This window comes from Vicugna pacos, chromosome 32, assembly GCF_048564905.1.
Source record: "Vicugna pacos chromosome 32, VicPac4, whole genome shotgun sequence".
Classification (NCBI taxonomy): Eukaryota; Metazoa; Chordata; class Mammalia; order Artiodactyla; family Camelidae; genus Vicugna; species Vicugna pacos.
In genome coordinates this window covers 7,961,841-7,986,469 of record NC_133018.1, presented here as the reverse complement: position 1 = coordinate 7,986,469, position 24,629 = coordinate 7,961,841, and the positions used below count along the sequence as shown (strand labels likewise).

Genomic DNA, 24,629 nt, shown 5'->3' with positions numbered 1-24,629 from the left:
TCTTACAGGGACTGCTCCAGTGCCGGGACTGTGGCTGTCAAGAACAAAGGCAATTGTTACAACAGCTAGCATTTCCTGGACACATACTGCATGGCAGGCACCATCATAAAGGCTTTCCATGCCTTTCCCCATTTCATCTGCAAAGCAGTCAGTGAAGTAGATGTTATCATGTCCCCCATATTATGGACAAGGAAGCTGAGGCTCAGAGAGGTGAATTAACTTGTCCTAGGTCACACAGCTGGGAAGAGACAGAGCTGGAATTTGACTCTGATACCAACATCTGAATGCTCCACTGTTGTGCTCTCCTGCCTCAACAAATAACTGCCCAGTGAATGGCAGGGTGGCCAGGTGGGTGATGTGAGGGCGTGCAGTAGGAGTCCGTTGGAAAGGTGCCTGGAGAAGAGTGAGCCAGTCAGATAAACATGCTGACTCTGCGTGATTTTAGAGCAGAGCGGGGCTGTTGGAAGACCAATGGCTTTGGGGTCAGGCCGGCCAGAGGTCGACACCCAGTTCTGCTAACTCCTAGCTATGTGGTCTTAAGCCAATGGCTTCTCCTGTCTGAGCCTCAGTTTCTTTACCTATAATATGGGTACAATTAATATCTTCCTGTGAGGAATTCATGAGGGTTCAATGAGATTAGATGAGAAATATGCTTTTATACAGTAGGTGTTTAAATGTTTTCTTCCCCCACCTTCCCAAAAACCTTTGCCTGGTGATTCCGTTAGCTTCTGCTATGTAACAAACTATGTGACACCCAGTAGCTATGTGAAACCAAGAACAATGTAATTGGCTCACGATGCTGTGGGCTGGCCTTTAGAGCTGCGCTCTGCTGGAAGGTTCTCTGTCTGATCCGAGCTGGGCTCACAAAAGAGTTGGTCATAGCTGCTGGTCTGCAGGGCAAGTCCACTGTTGAGGGGCGGCTGGCTGTTGGCTCGGGGGACTGGGCCATGTGTCTCTCATGTCCCAGCAGGCTAGCTTGGGCATGAGCTCTTGGTGGTGAAGGGTTCCCAGTATAGCAAGAGAGGGCCAGCCCTGTGCACAAGCCCTCCTCAAGCCTCTACCTGTGTGACATTTGCTAAAGTCTCACTGGTTGTGGTGGACTGAATAATGCTCCCCACCCCCTCCTCAGATGTCCACGTCCTAATCTCCAGAACCTCTAACTGTATTACATGGCAAAAGGGACTTGGCAGGTGTGATTAAGTGAAGGATCTTGAGATGGCAGATTATCCTGAATTCTGGGGTGGACCCAACCTCATCACAGTGACCTTTATAAGTGGGAAGCAGAGGGATCTCAGAAGAGAGGAAGGTGTGGTGATGATGGAAGCAGAGATTAGAACAATGGACTCTGAAGATGGAGGAAGGGGCCACAAGCCAAGGAATGCAGGTGGCCACCAGAAGCTGAAAAAGGGAAGAACATGAACTGTCCCCTTAAGATGTCCAGAAGGCACCAGACTTCCTGACACCTTGACGTTAGCCCTTAAGGCTCACTTCAGACATCTGACTCCCAGAAATGTAAGATTAAACATTATTTACATCCACTAAGTTTGTGATAATTTACTCACAGCAGTCATGGGAAGCTAATGCATTGGCCAAACGAGGCCCAGATTCGAGGGGTAGAGGGAAAAATAGACCCCATTTCTTGATGAGAGCTGCAAAATCCGTTTGTAAAAGGCGTGCATTTGGGATGGGAAGGAGTTTCGGTCAGATTTTGCAGTCTACCACATCTGTGAACATGTCGCTTGACCCCAGTGATTTACAAGTAATAGTGATAATAATGATGATGCATGTTCAGTGAGCAATTTCTAGAAGCCAGGCAGTGCTAGCACATGGCATGCCATATTTTTATCCTTTTTGTTTATTGTGGTAAAATGTACATAACATAAAATTGACCATTTATCCATTTTTAGGTATATGATTTAATAGCTTTAAGTACATTCACAAAGTTGTGTAACCATCACCACTGTCTACCTTCAAAACTTTTTCATCATCCCAGACAGAAACTCTATAACCACTAAGCAGTGACCCTCCCCTCCATCCTCCCTTGGTCCCTGGAAGCATTCTGTCTCTACGAATCTGCTGATTCTAGTTACTGCATAGAAATGGAATCGTGCAATACGTGCCCCTCTGTGTCTGGCTTACGTCACTTAGCATAATGCTTTCGGGGCTCATCTACGAGGTGGCATGTGTCAGAATTGCAACCTCGCAGCAACCCTCAAAGGCAACTGAGGCTCAGAGAGGTGCAGTGACTGGTCCAAGGCCACACAGCTGGTAAGTGGGGGTGTTGGGGCCTGAACTCAGGTCCCCTGGATTCTAGGTGAGCATGTTGACCTCCTGTCGCTTCTCCACCCTGCCTTCCATGGCAGGTGCTGGGCCTCCCGGGTCTTAGTAGCCACAGCCCAACCAGAACTCAATAAAGCGCCCACCCCACCCACCTTGCTGCCCGAAGCCATCCATTTGTTTCCCACCGCCGAATGGCTCCCCACCCAGACAAGGCCCAAACAGTCACTTCTTCATTGATTACCTGTCAATTAATTAAAAAATCCATCCAGCCACTCCACAACTGGCTAGACTTCGAGGATTCATAGGGAAATAAGTAAATTAGCCCTGGAACGGGGGTGGAAGTGAGGCGGTGGTGCGGGAAGCACGTGGGGAGGCTCAGCTCCAAGGGCCCAGCTCTGCGGTGCTGCCGGCACAACTTGGAGGGGACCCCGGAGTCCACACACCCTCTGCAGAGGGGCAGGGGCCCCGGACCTGGTGCTTGTACTGTTAGGAGTGTTCTTAATCAAAGCTTCGTTTTATGGACATGACTCTGTGATGGGCGTTTCAAATATGTTCCATATGCATTATCTCCTTAGCCCTTCATAGGGTCTCTGTGAGCCAGATGAGGAAACTGAGGCTCAGAGAGGTCGGATGACTTGTCTGAGGCCACACAGCCAGAATGTCAGGGAAGAATCTTCTTTTTGAGTCTGTTTGTTCCCCTCTTTTGGGGTGCATTTTCTGACTTGCCCTTGGCGGGCTATGAGGGAAAAGGGCATGGGGTGGGATTCCATTCCTTGGAGGGCGTCTGGGGGATTGTCTCCAAGGGGGAGGACTTGGGCGTTGAACTCCTGGGATGTTGTTTAGAGCTGGAGGAGATCTTACCAGATCATTGGCTTTGATGACTTTCAACCTATTTTTAACCTGCAGCATCCAATGTGGAAGTGAAATCTCATGTAGATTTATGAAGGGGGGAAAAATAACCAAAAATAAAGCCGCTTGGCTAAATAGTAATAATAATATTAACAACAATAATAGATGACCCCGTGGTGCTGGGGCTGGCTGACCCTGCTTCACTAGAGCTAACTGTTCAATATTCAGAAGTTTTTGGAAGCTAGTTGTTAATTCACCAGCTTGAAATCAGTCGTAATGGGAATATTTGCACCATGGAAATTGGCCGGTGTTAGAAATCAGTGCTCCTCTACTCCCTCACTCCCCCACCTGGAGCTGGTTTACCAGCACAGCACTGATAGTAACCATTTAATGAATATTTGCTGGGTGCCAGACACTGTGCTGAGCACTTTATTTAAAAAAAAAATATGTTTAAATTTAAACCACACTGTGAGGGAGGTAGTATTAATACCCTCACCTCTCTGATGGGGGAATTGAGGCTTGGAGTGGTGTCCGTAGACACTTGCACAAAGTTACCAGCTGGTAAATGTTAGTGCCTGCTGCGTTCCAAATCCCATGTGCTGTCTCTCAGACGATGGAGTGGTTCTTAAAAATCACTGAGACCCAGAGGGGAATGGATGTGCTTGGGAGCTCATAGGGCAAGCAGCGAGCTGGGTGGAGGGAGGGAATCAGACCTTAGCATCCTATCTTCCACCCTGCAACTTGGCCTGGTGAGCAGGCAGCAGGTGGGGACGCCTTAGGTGGGAAAGTGGGATAAAGAGTCACTGGAACTCTGTCAGTTTCCCTACTCCCTGGCAGGTGTATCCTTAGGGTGTCACAGCCTCTGTGCTTCTTCATCAGGGTTTCAACTCTCCATCCTGTCTGGGAACATTCAGACTTCCGTGCAGTGTTCCAGCTGGGATGTACCGGAGACATCAGTGTGTTCTGCAGTCCAAGGACCAGGAAAAGACTGCTGCTCTTGTGGTTCTTGGTTTTGTGGTGATGCAGAAGTGGAAGTCTGTATCCAGAGGGGAAGTGTTGTTTGACTAGCACATGAGATATCTTTGAAGGTGTGTGTGTGTGTGTGTGTGTGTGTGTGTGTGTGTGTGTATGTTGTGGTAACGGGGGTGGAAAGATGAAAAGGTAGGTTGGGGAAAATTAAGAACTTTGAAATATCTTGTAACAATCTTTAACGGAAAAAAAGTAAAAACGAATGTATGTAGGTACATGCATGACTGGGATATTGTGCTCTACACCAGAGATAGACACATGTAATTGACTGTACTTCAATAAAAAAAAATTTAGAATGAAAAAAAAGAACTTTGAGTACCATGCTCAGGAGATTAAATTTTGCTCAGCCGGCACAGGGGTGGGAAAAGCAGAGATTTTTATGTTAGAGAAGAAAAAAGCAGATCCATGTATTTTAAAAAATGATGTTGAATGAATTAGGGATCGTGCCCCCTTCAGGGTGTTGTAGAGAACCGAGTGTGTGAGGACAGCTGCATCCCTGCCACCAGAGAACACAGCTAGCTGGGACTCTGGCAGCTCAGTTTAAGGTTTGCCTCTTCCAGGCAGCCTCCCCTGATCACCCCTCCTCTGGATAGTATTGTTGGCTGGTAGGAGCACTGGGTTGTCAGCAACATCTGGATTTCAATTCAAGGCCACTCGTTGGTCAGCTCGGGCTTTTGAGAAGACACTTCAACCCTAGGAGTCTCACTGTCTTGCTCTGAGAAAAGGTAGGACTGTTGAGCTGAGATCAATGAGATCATGGGTGGGGATGTGCCTACAGCTGGGTCTCCTCTCTGATAAAAGGGGTCAGAAAATGACTCTGCCGAGCCTTTCCCTGACCACTCACATCAGACGCTCCAGAAGTGTCTGGACTGTTACCCCTCCCTCCTGGAGATGTCTGCTCTGACACTGTTAGTTTTATTCCTAGAATGGAGGATCAGGGACAAAGCGAACCCTCTCAGTACCAGGAGTGCTCATAAATTATGGGGAAGATGAGAATATTTTAATACAAACCAAAGAATCTCAAGTACAAAGAACTGTTCTGAGAATGTGTTTTTTTTTTCCTCGCTTCTCTCTCCTTTTCTGTTCCCCTGATACTTGGAGCTGAGAAGACTCCTCAGGGAATTTATAACAAGTGGAATATTTAAAGGTAAGGAGCCAGAGGTCTCTTTGACGGTCTCTTTTCAAGGGAAGTCACCTCAGAGTGTCTGGTACGTTCATGAGTGACATGAAACGAGGGCTGTGCGCAGAGAAGGGGAGAATATGCCAAGAATTGTCAATTATGCAAAAAAAAATTGCTTGTCCAAAAGAGTGATGTGTCTGGCTTTATTCCCCAGATGGAGTTCAGCATTCTGGCCGAGGCTCTTGCCAGACTGTGAGATTTTTCTGGAAGTTCTCTGGGGCTTGGTTCCTCCAACCCACCTGTGACAATAGGTCACTTGGTCAGCTGGGGGTCACTTTCCACCTGCTCCACCAGCGACAGCTATGGGATTTGTGCTTTGACCCATGTTGAAGAGACCCTGATATTTTGCGTCCTTTGTTTGGGAGACAGTTTCCAGGAGTGATTTGGATTGGTGGTGTGCTACTCCCAGGGCTGAACATGGGAGAACAGCCTGGTCAATGAATGTATCAGCTATCCACTGCCATGATGCTGCTGTGTAATAAAAAGCAACCTAGTCTTAGGAGCATATACCAGTCCACATTTTTTGTTTGTTTGTTTTGCTCATGGGTTATCTGGATAGTTCTGCTGATCTGAGCCAGGCTTGGCTGATCCCAGCTGGACTTGCTCAGGTAAACTGATGAGGTGGTTGGTGGCAGGCTGGTGTAGATTGGCCTCACTTCCATGTTCGTGGTTAACTGGCAGTTGCCTGCGTGACGGAGGTGAGTCAGTTACTTGTCCTGTGCCCTCCAGCCAGCCAACCTGGACTTGCTTGCCTGGGGGCTGGCAGGGTTATAAGGAGAGAGAATGGAAGCTACAGTGCTTCTTAAGGCCCAAGCTTAAAACTGGCATGATGTCACTCCCTCCACGTTGTATTGGTCAGAGCAGATTCCATGGCCAGTCCAGACTCTGGAGGTGGGCTGAAGTCTCATCCTTTGATGGAAGAGGTACAGAGTCACATTGCAAAGGGTATGAATCCAGAGAGAGCACAGAATTGAGTCTTTTTGCAAACAATCTACCATGATGGATGAGCAAAATAGTGAGTTTCACTTACAATTATTACTGGTACCTCTATGCTGGGTCCTCTGTGAGGTGCTGGGGTAAGAAGTAAATGAGACGTTCCCATTTTCACATTTTGAAGGCGAGAAACAGATATAGAAACCGATGATTATGAGCCAGTCAGTGTGGGTGCTATAATGAGGGAAGCTCAGGCAGTGGGGGAACTCAGAATAAGCAATAAACACTCCCTGGAAATCAGGGAAGGCTTCTTGGAGAAGGCGATGTGAGTTTTGATATTTAAGCAGCAGCTCACAGGGTAGAGGAGGTGCCAAACAGGATAACAGGGGGAGGAGCAGCCATTCCAGGAGGAGGAAACGGTGTGTTCAAAGGCGTGAGTGTGAGAGAGGAGCTGGGGGTGAGGCTTTCAGTCCAGGCAGCTGGTAGCAGGTGAGGGCAGAGGTAGTGCAAGGCGAGGCTGGTAAGGAAGCAGTGACCCCGTGGGCAGGACCTCCTACCTGGCTCTCAGAGCAGCAGGCGCCTTGAAAGATTTTGTGCAGCAGAGTGACATATCACTGGGTGTTTTTAAAGCATCCTTCTGGCTGCTGTCTGGGGACAGTTTCGAAAGTGAGACCAAAGGCAGAAGGACCAGAAGGGGGTCCTGGGATGTATGTGACCTGGTTAGACAATCATGCCCCTGGCCGGGGTTCCACATTAGCTGGCATTAATGGGTTATTGCCGTGAGAAAATCACCAAGCCCAGAGCCGGGTTTCAAGGGAAGTTCTGATGAGGGGGTGCAGGAAGGGATGAACAGAGCTTTGTTAATAACAATGGAAACCCTCTGCTCACTCATCTCCCCCCAGCCCGAGCATCGGCTGTGAGCCAGGTCTCGTGCTGAGTGCTGGGGTCTCAATCAGTATAATTCCTGCCTCCGAAGACCTCAGTGGGTCTCAGAGATATGCTTCCACTCCCTTGCTTCCCAGAGTCTTCAGAGAGGGCTAGGAACTGCCCCGCTCTAATAATAGCCCACCACCCCCAGCCCTGTTGACCCCATCGTCCTGCTTCATTTCCTTCTCGGCAGGTAGCTATACCCGAAGTTGCCCCGTTATCTCTTTTCTCACTCAAAGCTCTCTGCCTCCCCAACTCCGAGACTGCGAGCTCCATCAAAGTGCCCATCATGTCTTTTCTATTCACATCTGTATCTTTAGTACCTCCCTCAGTGCCTGGGCATAGTGGGTGGGCAGACTATCTTAGCTGAATCATTGACAGGCTAGCTCACTGTGAGATGCTGAGCAAGCCATTTGCCTGCTCTGAGCCTCAGTTTGCACATCTGTAAATTGGGGATATTGTCCAAGGGCCCATCTTCCCACTGTTTTCTGAGCGGCTGCTCTGGGGCCGCTAGACCGGATGTTGGATGCTCAGTATACACGGATGATTCTGATCCATGGATTTTCTTGCCTGTAGACAATGTCTCCACCTCCTAGGGTGGCTGCGAGGATGGATTAGGAAAGAAACTTAAAGCAGGTGGCAAGAAACTCTACAAATGGGAGACTTAAGTCCTGTTTCACATTCTCCATCATTTGGGATTTTCAAAGTTTCTCCACTCCAGCGGGGATGCCCAAGGTCACTTGTGCTCATGAGGAAGGTGGTGTAAAAATCAACACCTGGAATTGTTTTCCAAACAGCCCTATTTATACCCCCTCCGCTACCTTCCTTATCTGCATCCAGGTGCTTTTTAAAAGGATGCCAGGCACCCACATTCTTCCTGGAGCATTGCTTCCAAATCTCTTATATTTGAATCTAGAGGGGCTGGCTGAACACAAAGCCATCAAAACCAAAGTGGTCCAAGACGTCCAACTGGCCCAAGTTAGCCAGAAAATGAGTGTTTCCTGGATGTCAAAAAGGTCTCTGTTTGACCCAGTGTCCTGAAACCTTCAACCTACACCACCCTTCCCAGGAAGAGGAAGGAGCAGCTGGCGTGGGTCACTCTCCCAAATTCCTAGCCTGGCAGTGGTTAAAATGTGAACCCTTTTATTCAAGTAATAGAGACGAAGTTCCCGGGCCTTCGAGGAGCATCAATCCCGAGATTTATTAACCAATTTAAAATACTATTGTCTTTCACTTCAGAGCAAGATTGAGGGGTGTTGTTGGAGGAATGTAAAGGCAAGAGTGACTGAGCCTCAGAGCCAGGAGGTGTCTGTACCTGGGACTCAATAGATATTCATGAACATTCCCGTATTTAGTGAAGGAAATAACTTAATACCGACAGTGCGATGGAATAATAGCTATTTCCTGGCTGACTTGCAGGCCTCAGAAAATGAGATTGTGGCGGCTTCATTTTTCTTGTCTTTTCCCGTGCGCTCCCTGCCAGAGAAGGCAGCGGCCGCTGGGATTCTTTCTGCATTTCCAATGAGCTGGGGCCTGCAGCCCCCTCCCGGGCCTCGTGCTTCCCTTACTCCCCTGCCACCCGCCGCTCCCTGCCATGACCTTGGCCTTGGCATTGTTGAGAGCGTCACCCCGTACCCTGTTTAGTAGTTCAGGTGGGGATGAAAGCAGTTCAAGCTTTATTCGGGTGGAGGGGCAGGCAGATTGGATCACTGGTTTCAACATTGGTTCATTCGTCCGCTCATTCATTCATTCATTCCATGTTCACTGAGGGTCCACCATGCACTAGGTGCTGAGAGCACACACAGAGATGATCTCAGGTCCTTCTCCCTCGGGGCTCATAGAGCCTTGATGGAGATGCAGAGTAAAACATCCCAAGGGCCCCAAGAGCTGTCCACACAAGGCTCAGTGAAGCCCACAGAAAGGTGGGGCCCTGGCACCCGGAAGGACAGATGGACAGGAATGGCACTGTAAGCCCTTTCCTTCTTAAAAATTGCCTCTAGTATGACTTGTCGAGTGACCCTCCCTCGCCAAGCCCTTTATAAGCATTCTATCATTGAACCTCATAGCAGCTTCATGCTGTGGGCTGTCATTCTTCCCATTTTACAGGTGAAACCCTGAGGCTCAGCCGGATGAACTGGCTTCAGGTCACGTAGCTGGGAAGTAGCAGAGACAGAATTGGAACCCAGGTTTTCTGGGCTCTGCCCTGCCTCACTGGCCCACTGGGCTTTGCCCAGGTGTGGGAGGGCTTCTCGGGGGGTGGGAACAGCCTGGACAAAGGCCTCCAGATGTGGAATGACCTGATGCTTTGGTGGAGCCATGGGAGGTTGCTTAGAGCTTGAGGGTAAATGGGAGTAGGTACTGCGGGAGGGGTGGGGAGGTGACAGGTGTAGGGAGCGAGGGGCTGGGGGTGTCCTGGGGAGCTTAGATCTCAACTTGTGGGCAAAGAGGAGCTAATGAGTGATTTCAGCCTCGGGGTGGAGGGCTCTGTATGGGTTGTACCCTGTTTGACCCTCCAGACTGATCTCCATCCTTCATCTGAGCCCAGGAAGCTGACCTGATTGGACATGAAAACAGATTCCCATGGCCTGTGGCCCTGGCTGGCTTCAGCCAATGAAGATCCCGGTGAAAGACTAGAGGGCGGGGGTGGGGAGAAGAAGGTTGAGTGCTCCTTCACCTGGCCTCCTAGGGCTAGCTGTGGCCTCTGACCGACGGTCATCCAGGGGCAGCTGCTCGAACTCCACTCTCGTATTCCCTTCACCCCACGAATCATCACTGAGGCCAAAGCCTTTATTAACATGTTTGTTCATGGATTGTGTTTTGCAGGCTCCCTCAGGGCAGGGACTATGTCTGCGGTGGCACCTTGGGCTGATGTTCTGGAATGCTCATTTTTATGCACTGGGCCATCTTCTCAAAACTCTTCCTGGATTAACTGTCTGAATTCTGAGAACCCAGTTACTCCCATTTTATCCAGGGCACACAGAGGGAAAGTCACGTTCCCAAGTTCACACATTTAGCAGGTGCCCACACTGATATTTGAAGCCAGACCATGCCTCGCTCAGAGCAGGCACTCCACAAATACTTGTTGTAGGCAAAAAGGGATGGGTTTTGTTAGCAAAGAGCTAGACTGTGGACTGATTGCCAGACTGTCAAGACTTGTGGTTCATCAGATTATCAGAGCTGCCAGTCAAACTGATGAAGTACAGGTCAAACTCATCAGGTGCCCCTTCCAGGTCCCAACCTGTGACCAGACCTTCCCTCCACTCCCCAGCAGAAGGGAACGAATGTGACCACAGGCCTGCATCACGGCCTTCCTGGGCTCTAGGCGCTTTTGCTTTTGTGGGCCCCTTCTTCCATTAAAAAAATTAAAATTATATTTTATGACTGCTTTGGTACAAAAAGGAATATTATTTAGGCTGGATTATATTAAAATTTTGCTTTCGGTTTTAAAAGAAATTAAAACATTTTCTTGGGTCCCTAAAATATCCCCAAACACACCACCAACTGTGTAATGAAGTCAGGTGTGTGTGATGAAGTCAGCCTTGAATGGTTGAGCTCGCCATCCTGTCCCGGGCTTAAAGCATCTGATAGTGCATTTAAGTTGTGCAGCAAACCTTTGTAGAGGGCATGGTTATGTCCATTACAGAGATGGGGAAAACTGAGGCTCTGAGAGGTTGGCCAGCTCACCCAGGAGCACAGAGGGAGACTACAGCAAAGCTCACGTCTGTCTGAGAGTTTGCCACATAGCCACAGGAAGTTCCAACAAAGGTACCCTTGGGCTCTGCTGAGAGTGACATCCACCTGGCAGTGAATTTGTCACAGTGTCAAGATAAATATGGGACTGACACAGGGATGGTTGGTGGGACAGAGGGACTTGGGTGACTTAGTTGGATTCTTGCTTGACTTATGGCCACTTTGGCTCCAGAGTGGCGGTGAGGGTTAGGGAAAAAGGAAGGGCCACTTCCTTGCCCTTGAACTTGTACTTCTGGGCAAAGCTGGTGGCCTCTGGGTCTGTGACTGCTGTTGGGGTGGATCCTGGGGCTATTTGTAGGCTGGGAATGATCCCTCCAGCTCCGATGGCAGGTGGTAGGTAATAAGGTGTCTGCTCTGTAATGAGCTCAGTGGGAAGTTAATAAACACCGTAACAGTCAGAGAGCAATTGCAGACTTGAGCATGGAAGAAGAGAAATAGCCGAGGGGTGGCAGGACCCCTGAGCTGAGGAGCAGCTGTGCCGAGGATCCCCCACCCTACCTGCCCGACATCAGAAGTTGCAGAGGAGTCTGGCTGGCAGTCCCTGCTTCTTGTAGTGGCTCTGCTGTTCCCTGGTGCATGACCTTGGGCCAGTGGCTTCATAGTCTCATAGCTACCTCCTCTGTACAGTGGGGCTAATGAGAATTAAACAGCTCTGGCACTGACGTCACGGGCACGTGGTGATGCTGCAGCCCAGCATCCTGCCGAGTGCCAGGAACCAAGGCTGCTCTCAACAGCTAGAAGCCAGCAGTGAAGAGCTGAAGGCTGCTGTCCGCCCCCCCAGATATTTCCTCCGACATACTGGGTTCTTGGCTTGGTGCTGCTTGTGCGCACTGCATCGGACAGGTCCCCTGGGCCTTAGGTTCACTGGAGGGGGACAGAAAATAACAAATAAGGATTATACAATGTGTCAGGGAGCAGCCGTGAAGGAGGAGAAGAGGGGTAGAGAGAATTGGGGGGCTGCTCTTTTATTGAGGGGAGTCAAGGAAGGATGCTCTGGTGAGGTGACATTGGAGCAGAGTCTTAAAGACAGTGAGGGGACAAGCCATGAAAATAGCCGGGGGAGAAGTGCTCTAGGATGGGCCAGCAAGAGCAAAGGCCTTGGGGTGCGAAGGTGAGGTTGGGTTTGAGAACAGAAGAGGCCAGGGTGGCCAGAGGCAGGGGAGGAGAACTGAGGTCAGAGAGGTAACGGGGGGCAGGCTGAGTGGGGACTTTGTTAGGACTCTCCTTTGGGGACAGCCTTGTGGTTGCAGTGACTGACCATGTTGTCACCTGCCTGTGCCCTTGGCTGTCGGCCCCATTAGGGGTGGCCCAGCTGCAGGGAGCCACCTTGCCTTCCTTGCTGTCCACATCCAGTGTCTGACCACGGCGGGGTCTGTGGGCTGGCCGACGTGGGCTAACTCTGATGGGCCATCCTAACTCCTGGGCTCTCCCGGGGCTGCCTTTCCGCCTGGCCCCTCCCTCTGCCCAGCCCTCTCTCCTTCCGTTTCCAGCTGCATTGATCCCAAGAGCACAGGCTTAACCCCATCTCCGTTTCTCCTTTTAGAAAATGGAATTGAGACCCCAATGGATGGCTTTCCTTCTGTCTCAGCATTCTGGATTGGGTGATAAAGGCCATTCTGGCAAGGGTCGAGGTGGCTTTTGGTGCCTTTTTCTTCCTGAAATCCAACCTGGTATGAGGGGAATTGTAAGGACTTGGGCTTCTAGTGAGATGGAGAACGCTTGGAGAGTTGTGCTCAGAGGAGGGACACGATCTGATCTGCCTTTTGGAAGGATCACCCTGCCTGCTGCGCGGAAAGCAGGGTGGACTCCTAGAGGCCAGAGTTGGGAGGTTTGCAAGGGTTTAAGAGCAAGGTGACAAGTCCCTTCTGAATCTCAAAACCAGAAACTCGATCACTGTAACTTCTGTTACTGCTGATAATCCACAAAGACAGGGGTCAAAAGTCCTGGAAAATAGGGAAACAAAAAACCCCTTCTGTCTGGTGCTCAGAGGGGTCTCCTGGGGCATAATCTTCCCAGGACTCTTGGAATCCTTAATACTGCTCAAATTTAGTTGAGGTTCACTGTTTACCGGTACCTCTTGTGTGCCAGGTCCGTCCTGGCATCAGGGTTACAGCAGTGACCAGAGTCAGTCCTGTCTGTGAGGATTTTATGATCTAGTGAGGGAGACAGACAAGTCGATGGGAGATTGCAACCCAGTAAAAAGTGCTCTGATGGGGCATTGAGGGGCCTGTGATGCATCTGGGAGGCTCCTAAATTAATTTGGGGAGGGGAGTAAAAGAAGAGTGGGTGATGTCCTAGCAGGAACAGAAGCAGGAGTAGGAATTAGCAAGGGTAGGTGGGTGGGGAGAAGAGGAGTCCCAAAGCATGCGCAAAGGCCCAGAGGTGACAGAGAGATCACAGTGGCTTCTAGGAGATCTGGTATTTCAGAGTGGCCAGGTGCAGAGTGTGAGATGAGGCTGGAGGTGGGGGCAGAAGGGCGGGTAGGTGTTGAATCAGGAAGGGGTTGGTCTATGAGTTACAACTTTTATCCTCTTACGTCGTCATGGCAGCCCTCCTTCAAAGCCACAGCTGCTCATGCAAGAATTTGTGGATCGCTTTTATCCCACAATGTGGAATGTTGAAATGGAAGTACCCCTGGGGCCATCAATTCTGTTTTCTGAATGAAGAAACCAAGTCCCAGACAAGAAGAGATTCGACCAAGGATCACTGCCAAGCTGGGCCATGGTGTGGGGCTCAGGCTCTTCCCTGCCTAACACGTTGAGCATTTGTCCCTAAAGCTTTGCCGTTTGGTTTGAGCAAGCAGCTAAAACTTGGATAAAGCCACCAGTGTGGGCTTGGCAGAGAGTAGATGGGCAGTTAATATCAGTTCTTCTTCGCTTTCCTTTCACGTATTCTAGCTCTCCTGCTGCTCTCTGGCTGTGCAACCTTTGGATAAGGCCTCACCCTCTCTGGGCCTCCTCTGCTTGATGGGAAGCCACCTGGAGTATCTTCCAGGGCTAAAGTTCTGAGAATAGGAAGGAACAGATAATTATTTGGCTGCTAGGATAGTCACACAATTTTGTTTCTGCTAAGATTTTCTGCCTCTCAGAGCAGCCTGGAACATTTTACTTTACCCACGGGCCTGGGGTGCAAATTAGAAACAGAGGCAGGGGGCCAAAGAGGAGAATCCACAAAGGGCTGAAGCAGCCCCACAGTGTGTGCTTGCATTTGGGTTTTGTCCCTCCAGAAGAGCCATTTCCAAGCCAGCAGCTGTCTGTCCCCTTTGAAGAGTCTTCGCGGCAGCCACCATCCATCACCCGCTTGGCATGACCGTTAAGTACCAGTGCTCAGTGCCGAGGGCTGCGGGAGGGGACTCCGAGAGGGGTCAGCCCAGGGCCAGGGAATTAGAAAGAGGCAATCAAAACAGAGGGGATGGAGCAAACTGGTTAACACGCAGGCTGTGAATGAGGCGGCGCTGGGTCAGATCCCCACGTGGTGGGCCATTGCCACTCAGCTGCCTCATTTTGCTCTGTGGGTTTTGATAACAGATTTTTGTTCTTCCTTAGTGGGAATGGCCCTTTCCTACATCTGAAACCCCTTCCAGCCTCAGGGGGTGGGCATGCAACCCCAGTCTGGACAATAGCACTTTCCAATCCTGACCACAGGGAGAAGGTTAAATGGTCACATGTCCTCAGGTTGGTCCAATGAGACTTGCATTTTGATGGTGGTTGGTTTGGGGTATACCTAGAGCTGTTTTTGGCCACCTTACCTCCAAAAGAGAGAATTTGCCAGAGAATAAAACTATCACAAAGCACACTAAGAGATGGAAAAGATAGATACGTGAGTGCCTGGATTCAGCCATGTCTGATGCTATTCCCTTAGACTTTTCTGCTATATGAGCCTGTAAGCTCCTTACATTGGCTTAAGGGTTTTTATTTTTAGTTGGATTTATGTCAAGAGTAGCCATGAGTCCTCCACTATTCCACCCATTCGGCATGTGATTTCACATCTTTTGACCTCAGTTTTCTTCCCTGTAAAAAAGAATACGTTGCAGGGTTAATATTTATGTTAAATGAAATAATGCATGTCACTCATCACAGTGTCTGACCAATAAATGCTCAATTCAGCTATAATTAAGCCACTCCCATCCTGTTAGGATCCACAGAGCCCTTTCTCGGTGCCTTGATCTCATGTGAAGGGTTCCTGTGAGGCTTAAACAAGGCGTCGTGAAGGCAAAATGCCCACCGTGTCGTCTGGCACATTCAAGTATGGGTGTTCCCTGGTTGCCCGATGAGCAATCAGGTTACGGAAGCCCGGGAAGCGGGATGGTGGTTTTCCTGCATCTTGCGGCTGCCCCCTGGTGGGCGAGGCTGGCCCGGAGGCTGGTCCAGAGGCTGGAGCCCGCCCCTCAGGGCGGGGTCAGGCCGCAGGGGATTCTGGGGCCGGTGGGCGGAGCTGGTCTTGGACCCTCTGGTGAATGTGGAAGTTTCTGGAGGCTTCTGGGAGTTCCTGAAGCCCTTAGGCGGTCTTTCTCATGGGTGAGGCTGCGTCCCCGCCCAGTTAGTCGCCTGACCTGAGGTGTCGCAGCACGAGCGCGTCCAGGCTGTCAGGTGCGGCCGGGCGCTGGCGGAGGCCGGCAGCAATGCCCTGCGGTAGGAGGAGGCCCCAAGTATGGCTGCCGCCAGCGTCTGTGGCCCCGGGCTGAGCCGCGGTCCCCCGCCTCTCCGGGAGACCCTCCAAGACCAGAGGTAGGTCTGGCCTAGGCTCCTAGAGCATTACGGCTTCTGCCCTCGGTCCCGGAGCGCGTCAGAGTCTGTGTGTGCCCTTTGAGTTCGAAGCCTCGGTTTCCTCTCCGCCCCCCGGGCCTCCCGGAATGAAGCCCCGCTGGCCTCCAAAGCCAGGTGCTCGGGGAGCTCTTCTTCCTGGAGCTGGACGTGGGGCTCAGACCTCTACTGTGGGAGGACGTCTGGAGTGTGTGGGTCGCCCACCGAGGGTAGGGCTGTATCGCGAGTCTGCGCCTCCTGCCTGTCTCTTTGTGGGTCCTTCTTCACTTGTAGAAGATCTTTTCTGGTAGCTTCTGGTCTTTTTCATCCGTGGTGGTTCTGCAGATAGCTGTGATTTTGGTGTGTTCATGGGAGGAGGTGAGTTCAGGGTCTTTCTACCCCTCCCTTCGTGGCGGGTCTCTCCTATAACACTTTGAAGATGGTTCATTTTGTGTGTCGACTTGACTGGCTCACAGGGTGCCCAGACTTTTGGTCAAAGGTTCTGTGTGTGTCTGTGAGGATGTTTCTGAAATACCCAAACTGATGATAAGCATAGTTGCTTTCGCCAGAATAATGATACAGCCAGTAATGGTACAGAAATTTTGTTTTTTTCCTTTGTTTTTCCCCCTCTTTAGAATATTTCTTAAAGAGAAATGCGGCATATATCTGAAAACAAAAAACAAGTGGGTATATATCCGAAAAAACACTTTAAAAGATACCCCAGTGTTCATAGCAGTGTTATTTGCCAAGATGTGGAAGCAACCCAAGTGTCAACAGATGAATGGATAAAGAGGATGTGTGTGTGTGTGTGTGTGTGTGTGTGTGTGTGTGTGTGTATGGTGGAATGCTATTCAGCCATAAAAAAGAATGATATACTGCCATTTGCAGTAACATGGATGGACCTAGAGGTTATCATACTGAGTGAAGTAAGTCAGACAGAGAAAGACAAATGTTATATGATGTCAGTTATGTGTGGAATCTAAAAAGTACAACAATGAATATAACAAAAAAGCAGACACACAGGTATAGAGAACAAACTAGTGGGCTGGTCGGGAGAGGGAGGGGCTAGGGGTGTAAGAGGTTCAAACTATTATGTATAAAATAAGCTGCAAGGATGTATTGTACAACACAGGGGATATAGCCAATATTTTGTAATAACTGAGTGGAATATAACCTTTAAAAATTGTGAATCACTATATTGTACACCTATAACTTATATAATATTGAGTAGCAACTGTAGTTCAATAAAAAAAATAAAATGATACTTAAAACCCAAAAATAAACGTAAAAAAGAATATAGGACTTACAGATATGATTAAGACAGTTTTGTCCTTGAACAGCTTATAAATTAGTGCCAGAGATAGACCAGAGAAAAAATGTGTTCTTTGTTAATGTTATTTGGATGGGCTCTACTGAATTCCATGGTTTTTAAAAAACATTTCTGTATTTTGGCCATTGTGGCCATTCCCCTCACCCTGATTTGTGGCCATTCTGAATGAAGTTTCTGGAGTGTGTTGTCTTCTTTTCCTGTCTGGGACCTCACATGGGCTCTTATCATGTAAAGGAGTGCACCGTTTCTCCTATCCTTCTTTAATTTGGGTCATCCTTGAGGTTGCAGCCTAGCTACATCCCCTCCAGGAAGTCTTCCTGGATGCACCAGTTCTAGAATAAGGTGTCCCTCCTTCCTGTAGAGCCCTTTCCTCTCATCACAATGTATGATAAACATCAGATGGCCTGCACCTGGGCCCCTTTTCTCTCCCTCCTCTTCGGAGACGGCCCCCACTCTGTCTGTGGAGTGTGTATCTACTTTTACTTTAACCTGAGCACCCAACTGCCACACCTTTTTCCTTGCTTTTCTTTTGCTTTACACTTTATGCAGTATACATCTCTCTAAATAAATCTACCTTTACTCAACTGTGAAAAAAAATAGCTTGCACCTGGCTGGACCAGGAGTTCTGAAGATCCCAGGACCACATCTCATTCATAGCTGTAACTGGTGCAATGTAGCACAAAAGAAGCCACACATAAATGTTGGACAAATGTTAAATAAACACTGCAGCTCACATCCTTGGATCATCGTGGAGAAAGGACTGGCACCCCTGTTTGATAGAAGATGAGCTGGAGACTCAGAAAGGTGGCGAAAGCGGAAATGAAGCAGAACTGAATTCAGAATTTAGTTTCCTCTGATTCCAAAGTAGTTTTGTACTTAGCTACACTGCCTCCGTTTTAGCACCTTGGATTGCTTCTCCCATTCTTCCCCCCTAGCTTCCCAGCTCCGGGAAAAGGCTAGAGACAGAGGAAAAGAAGCTGGAGAGAGGGCTCTGTAACCTGGGAAACAGAAGGCATCACCTTCTCCAGCAGGAGAGAAGCCGGGAACACACATGATGCCAGCATTTCCTGTTATTTTCTTCCAGAGGAGAACTTGGCCTCCTTTCCTCATGCTGGGGACTCACAAAATCCGATTTGAAATCTACTCAAGTGTACATTAACCAGCTTCCTTTTGGCACAGGCTGGGGAGCCTATAATTAGAGCAGACACCATACCATTTAGCGAGTTTCATTCACAGGAACAGAAAGTGTGCTTGCAAAGGGAGACGACTGGAGAAGCAAACTTCTCTGGAGAGCTTGCACCTGCTGAGTGCCAAAAAGATGCCTTTCTAAGTTCAGAGATTGTGGCTGGCTGAACACAGGTGGGGACACCACCCTGGGAAGGCAACACCAGGTTGTCCTCAAACAAATTGAGCTTGGGTCAGGGCGCATGTATTCAAATCAACACGCAGGTAAACATCTCAACTTCTCTGAGCTGTTTCTGCATCTGTGCAATTGGGACATTATCACTGACCTCACAGAGTTATATTGTCAAGGTCTAGATGAGATGGTGTATGAATAAAACTAGAGTAGGCTCTCAGAAATGATAAACAGTACTTCTTCTTAAAACCACCACCTCCACCAATAAAATAACCAGCATTTATTCAGCATGTATTACATCCCAGACCATGTTCTAACACTTTATACCTATTAACTCAATTTCACAACATTTGGTAAATAATGCATTTGAGGAAACTGAGACCCAGGGAGATTGTGCCACTTGCACAAAATTCACACAGGATGATAGTTTTTACTAATATCCCAAGGGGTATGGGAGAGCATGACAGTATAAGAGAGTATATGGAATACAAACTCATCAGTGTTGAGGTCCACATTTTCCTTATTAGGATCTTGGGACCTAGTAAAGGGAGATTTTTTAGGTAAACTCTCATTTATTGGGTGTTATCTAGTATAATCTAGATGCTTTAATAGCTATTATTTTATTTAATAATTTATTTTTCTCCCTGGGAGATTGCAGATGTGAAAGAATAGAGCCAGAGATTGGTATGTCTTGCCAATGTCATGCAGAGCTGTGATTAAAACTCTGGGTGGTCCAATCGCATACAAATTAACTCATTTTACAGTACCACAGGATCACGTGAGCCAGTCAGGACGCTTAGATACAGAAGCTAGCTTAAAGGAAAAGGAAATTTATTGGATCATCAAATTAAAAACTCTCAAAGCAGGCCTTCAGGCATGGCTGGATCCAGGTGCCTGAATAAACACAGACATTTATCTTTCAACCCCTCTTCTCTCTCTGATGGCTTCATCCTTAAGAAGTCCCTCTCCTCTTTGTGGTGAGATCTCCATTGGTTTTTTGAGTATCTGGCCCTGGCTGATTTTCCCCCACCTCCCACCATTGGCTTCACTACCTTACCCAAGTTAGAAGACGAGGTGATGTGGTCTTCATGGGTCAGCCGCCTGAGAGTCAAGAGCAGAGCAGGGAAGGAAGTGGGGGGGGTGGAGGCCAGAAGGAGAATAACCAACCATTGCTCCCACTCCTCCATCTAGGCTCTAGTTTTGGTTCCTTCTTAAGTGCTATAGATTTTCTACCAAAACAGGAGGCTGCCCTGATGCAGTTTTCATCCTAGGGATTGGATGCTTTTCACCTCCCAGGCATTGGCTGGGCCAATCAGGAAGTATGGATGCACTCTCCCTCCGGCTTGGGATCTCTCTTTGTCAAAACCCAGGACCCCACCTCTCGATGCCTGACTTGGGGTTTCTTCCTCCCCTGGCAGCCCAGGTCCACTCATCTCCTTGGGCTCCATTTCTTTCTTGTATCCTGCCGCTTAGCTCTTTTTCTGTCTTAACTACATCTGTTCCTCATCCCACCCCCAGGGCTTGGCCCACTGAGCCCCATTTGTCTTGCTTCCACCTCTTTCCAGATGTGGCATTGGGAACCAGCCCTCCTTATTCCTTCTCTGCTTCTTTGGCTCTTGCCCAGCTGGGCACCATTCACCCACTGGGTGATTGAGGGCCACTTACCTTCTGTGGGCCTCAGTCTTCTTAGTTGCAGAAATGGGGGTGATCCCTACCGATCAGTTGACCACAGTGAAAGCCTGAGCTTGGTGATTATATTTACAGTAACACGAACACAACATGTGAGGAATTACCAGGAGGTTTCGGGCGGCTGCAAGGCTGGATTTGTACTGGTATCGCCCCATTACCAGGTGTCATGTTGCATTTGCATGAGGTAGCTGTATGGAATTCCACTCCCTTGTACTGTATGAAATATTCACCCACCTTCCCTGGAAGAGATGAGAGCATCCTCTCTGCTTCCTGGCTGTTCCACCATGAATGGAGCCAAGCCCCAGGCTGTCACTAATAAAGGATGACACCAGGAACTTAAGCAGAGCCTTGGGCTTCTGGGACAGAGGGGTGAAGCTAGTGGGTGGTGCAGAACAGAGGGGAGGGGTCATGACATCTGTAGCGGTCCAGGGTCCGGTAGAGCCTCATTACTCGCCTGTTCCCCATAGGTAAAGACACGTGGAATTGGAAGGAGTCACGGATTGAGTTGTGTGCCTCCATCTCAAATCCTTATATTGAAGTCCTTTCAGTACCTCCAAATGTGGTGTTACTTAGAAATAGGGTCATTGTAGATGTGAGGAGTCAAGATGAGGTCATGCTGGAGTGGGGTAGGCCCTGATCCAGTATGACTGATGTCCTCATGAAAGGTGTCCGGAGACAGACACACACGCAGGGAGAACTCCAGGTGAAGACTGGAGTTATGTTGCCTCAAACCAAGGAACTACAAGAAGCTGGAAGAAAAGCCTGGAAGAGATCCTTCCTTGAGGTCTTCAGAGGGAGCCTGGCTCTGCCGACATCTGGATTTTGGACTTCTGGCCTCAGAACTGCGAGACGATAAATTTCTGTGGTTTTTAAGCTGCCCAGTTTGTGGTGCTCTGTTGCAGCAGCCCTAGGGAAATAACACAGAACGGAATTCACAGATCTCCGGGGGGCACGGGGGTCAAGGGGGTGCTGTCTGGGCAGGGCATGGAGGATGAACTCTGGGGTCAGCCAGAATTGACTTTGAAAATGAGAGTTGAAGTTTTAAGAGGGAATTTGGTGTTGAGAGTATGGAGATAGAAGGAAGACATTTTTACTTCCTTACTGTAGGGACCCTGGGTGACTCATCAAACTTGTCTTGGCCTCATTTTTCTCATCTGTGAAATAGGGACAATCTGTCGTCCTCATAGTATTGTTAGGAGATTAACCAGTATAACCCCTGTAGAGCAATTAGCACGTGAAACGTGTGCTTTCCTCACTACTGGCTAAATGACCTTAGGCAAGTCACTTTGCTTGTGTGGGCCTCTGTTCTCTCATCTGTAAAAGGGGGCTAGTGATTCTGACCTCACATTTTTGTTAAAAGCATAAAGAAGGTATACAACCATCTGTCCCGATAACTGACAGCTAGTAGGAGATAAGTAATTGTTTAGCTTCATTAGTAGCTCTCCTCCTTGTAGGGAGCACTGGGTGGGAGGGGTGGAAACAGACCCAAGTCTGGTCCTGTCTGTCTTCGCCCTGGGTCTGGAAGCAGCAGTGTGCTCCCTGAGAAGGGACCTCCTCTGTCCTTCTTCCCCTGTACGTCCTCCAGCACGAGTCCTGAGGAAGCCTTGCTACCTCTCTGCTTGTTTAATGATCTCCCCAGGTCTCACAATGCTTGTTATTGAAACCACAGCAAACAATCATGGGCCCCCTAATTAAAAGCCAGCCTTAGGTCCCTGTGCCTGGGACTGGAGCCCTGCCTCACCTGTATCCAAGAAGAAAACTAGTTGACAGAGGCCTTAGTGAGAACTTGTTCCCCAGAAGTCAGGACAGAGCCAGTTCAGAGGGGCTGAGTGAACCTTGACCCCTGAGGTCATTGGGGCCTGTCACAGCAGGTTGTGTGTTCACAATGGCCCTTGTGTGGAAGCCCAGTATAGTGAGACGAATTTGGACTCAAAAAGCTGGGGTTTAGAGTGCCAGCTCCTATAGCTGACCTTAAACAAGTCACTCCTTGGGCTTCAGTTTTCTTATCTGTAAATTGGGGATAGTAACTGTGCTTACCTCCTAGGGTTGCTATGAAGAGTGAGTGCGTAAAGTGGTGAACACTGCCGGCCCGGGATGCTCAGCATCTTGTCTTATGGGAGGCGAAGATGTTTCTTATGCTGAGGAACCTACAGTCTTCCATTTCTGCTGCTTGGCCCAGTAGCTGCCTATTCATAGTGGGGAGATGCTTTTTTTTGGGCCATTTTACGTGAGAAATGTAGTCATTTCTTTCACCCCTGGAAACAAACATTTTGTTTGAGGAATTTCAGGATGTCAACAGAGGGATGAGTGACCTCAAATCTAGGTAGCCTGACTCCCTCAGTTTGAAGTTGTAATACCTGAGAGCCAGAGAGGGAAAGATGCTTGTCCATGGTCACACAGCATGTGAATGCAGAACCAGGGTTAGAACTCAGCTCTGTGATTTGCCCTCATATAGCTTCTAGTTGGTGATGGCAGTATGGCGGTTAGCCATAGTCCAAGCCCTACTGACTAGCCTAGAAGCAGCCTCCCTTAGTTGCTGAACTGTGATCCTCGACTTTCTCTTCAACCCAAGGCCCTTGTAAGGGCAAGTCTCAACACAGTAGTTTGAACATAACAAAACCACAGGCTGACAGCCTTGTACTCACAAACACAGGTTGGGGGAGGTGAAGGGGGAGGAAGTGCTCTCTTGACTTTCCAAAGGAAAACAATTTTCTTTCTTGGTAACTGCAATTACTTGAAAACCATGTCAAAACAGTTATTTTTTTTTTCTCCAGTACTGTCTCTCTCTGTCTCTTTCTTCCTCCCCCTCCCTTCCCCTCCTTCCCCCTCCCTCCTTTCTTTCTCACCAGTGTTCAAGGGGCCAGAGAAACCACAGGATCATCAAGGGCAAAGATCTCAGTTAAGGACCACGGACAGAGATGCATCCCCCACCCCATTAGCTGAGCTTCCCTAGAAAGAAGGGCAGCAGCCAATTAATGCCCAAGATCCGATGAGCGTATTCCTCATATGGATATTTCTTACATTTCTTAAAGCATTGCTTTTTGGTTCCATTTCCCTATAAAGTGGTGAGCCCCATATGGATGGGCATTTTTGAGAAGCTTGAGGGCCCTCATCTCTCGAGAGCACCCTAGAAAGATTGTCTGTACTAAGTGAGACTTGCTGCTCATTCTAATTATGGTCCTTTCCAACTGTAAACCTCTTTGAATAATAAATAGATAATGAGACTTTGGAAAATAAAGGCTGTGTCATTAATCAAGCCACAGACCACAGTTCACTGGCAACTTTGGGGCCACTTAGCTCCTTGACTGCTTGGACAGCTGTGTCTGTACCTAAATTAATGGTCCTGTTCCCATTGTCTGATCACTGAACAGACTAGGGGAGAGGTCACCTGATTCCCTCACAGGGCTAAGTAAGACACCTTTGTTGTGGGTTCTGCTTGGCAGTCTGTCTAATTACAGGAAAAATTGTTTCAACAAATTAATACATCAATTTAGCAGAAGGGTCATTGTGTGAATGCAGAGTCCCTCCCAGGCCAGGAGAACAAGGACTTAACTTCCACTTCTGCCCGCAACCAGACCTGTTTTATTTTAAGTATACATTTGTGACCTATTTGGAGTTCACATCTCTGGTATCCATTTCCTTAGAAGTCCTGTCTTGTGGATGTGATAGGCAATAACCAAAGTAGTATCTGCCCCCTTTTACACTACCAGACCCTCAAGGTCAAGGAACTGATCTCACCCACCTGTAGAGTGCCAGTAGAGTGCCAGATACAGTGGTCAGTGAGTGTGTGATGACTGACTGATGGACTGAATGAATATTAATAGGGAAATTGAATTTAAGCTCAGTGAGGGCAGGGATTTACCGTTTTTATTTTTTTTTTTGCAGAAAACGCAACATCTAAAACAATGTTTGGTCCGGAATCAGGTGATCACTAACTGTTTATTGTATTGCGTGAGTGTGGGAATGAATGAATATGAGAACATGGGCCCCCTTTCCTTGCTAATTGTGGGATCCTCCCTTTCTCGTGAATGGTTCAATGGAGGCTCCGATGACATTATTTATGGGAAGTTGCTTGGTGACGTGGATAAAATGGGGGTTGAAATCCAGGTCTTTTGTACTCCAGGGTTCTTTCCCCTGAAGATACAGAAGTGCAGTTCATATCTTCATGGCAAGATTGATGGCTCGGAGGCCCCTCCATGGAGTCTAGCAGTGTGATCTGAACAACCCCCGTCTTCCCAGTGGTTCACCAGTGCCTGGATGACCACCAATAGCTTGGCAGCCCCTCCAGTTCTCTTTTTGATAGGATCTTTTCCCTCTTTTTTTATAGTGGTCAACAAAATGGGTCAACTCTCCATGAGGGAAGATGGGTTTAGGATGTTGATCAAAAGAGGGATTTGGGAGCAGGTATAATGAAAGGCAAGATGAAGAAGATATCTAGACATCTCTGCCTCCCCACAACCTATAATGTTAGAGAGGGTCAAAATCTTGGTAACTATCTAATTCAATCCACTCATTTAGTGACTGAGAAACCTGAGGCTCAGAGAGGGTTAGGTATTTGCCCAA

At 48.6% G+C, this 24,629-nt stretch overlaps 1 long non-coding RNA gene across 1 annotated transcript; it reads right to left on the bottom strand.

Annotated features, from left to right (window-relative positions):
• Positions 1–19,191: 19,191 nt before the first annotated feature.
• LOC140690952 (uncharacterized) lies at positions 19,192–21,891 on the bottom strand. The gene is made up of 3 exons (XR_012066365.1): positions 21,808–21,891; positions 20,301–20,973; positions 19,192–19,478 (listed from the first exon to the last, which is right to left on the bottom strand). It is a non-coding gene; the product is annotated as an uncharacterized lncRNA (long non-coding RNA).
• Between the last annotated feature and the right edge of the window lie 2,738 nt (positions 21,892–24,629).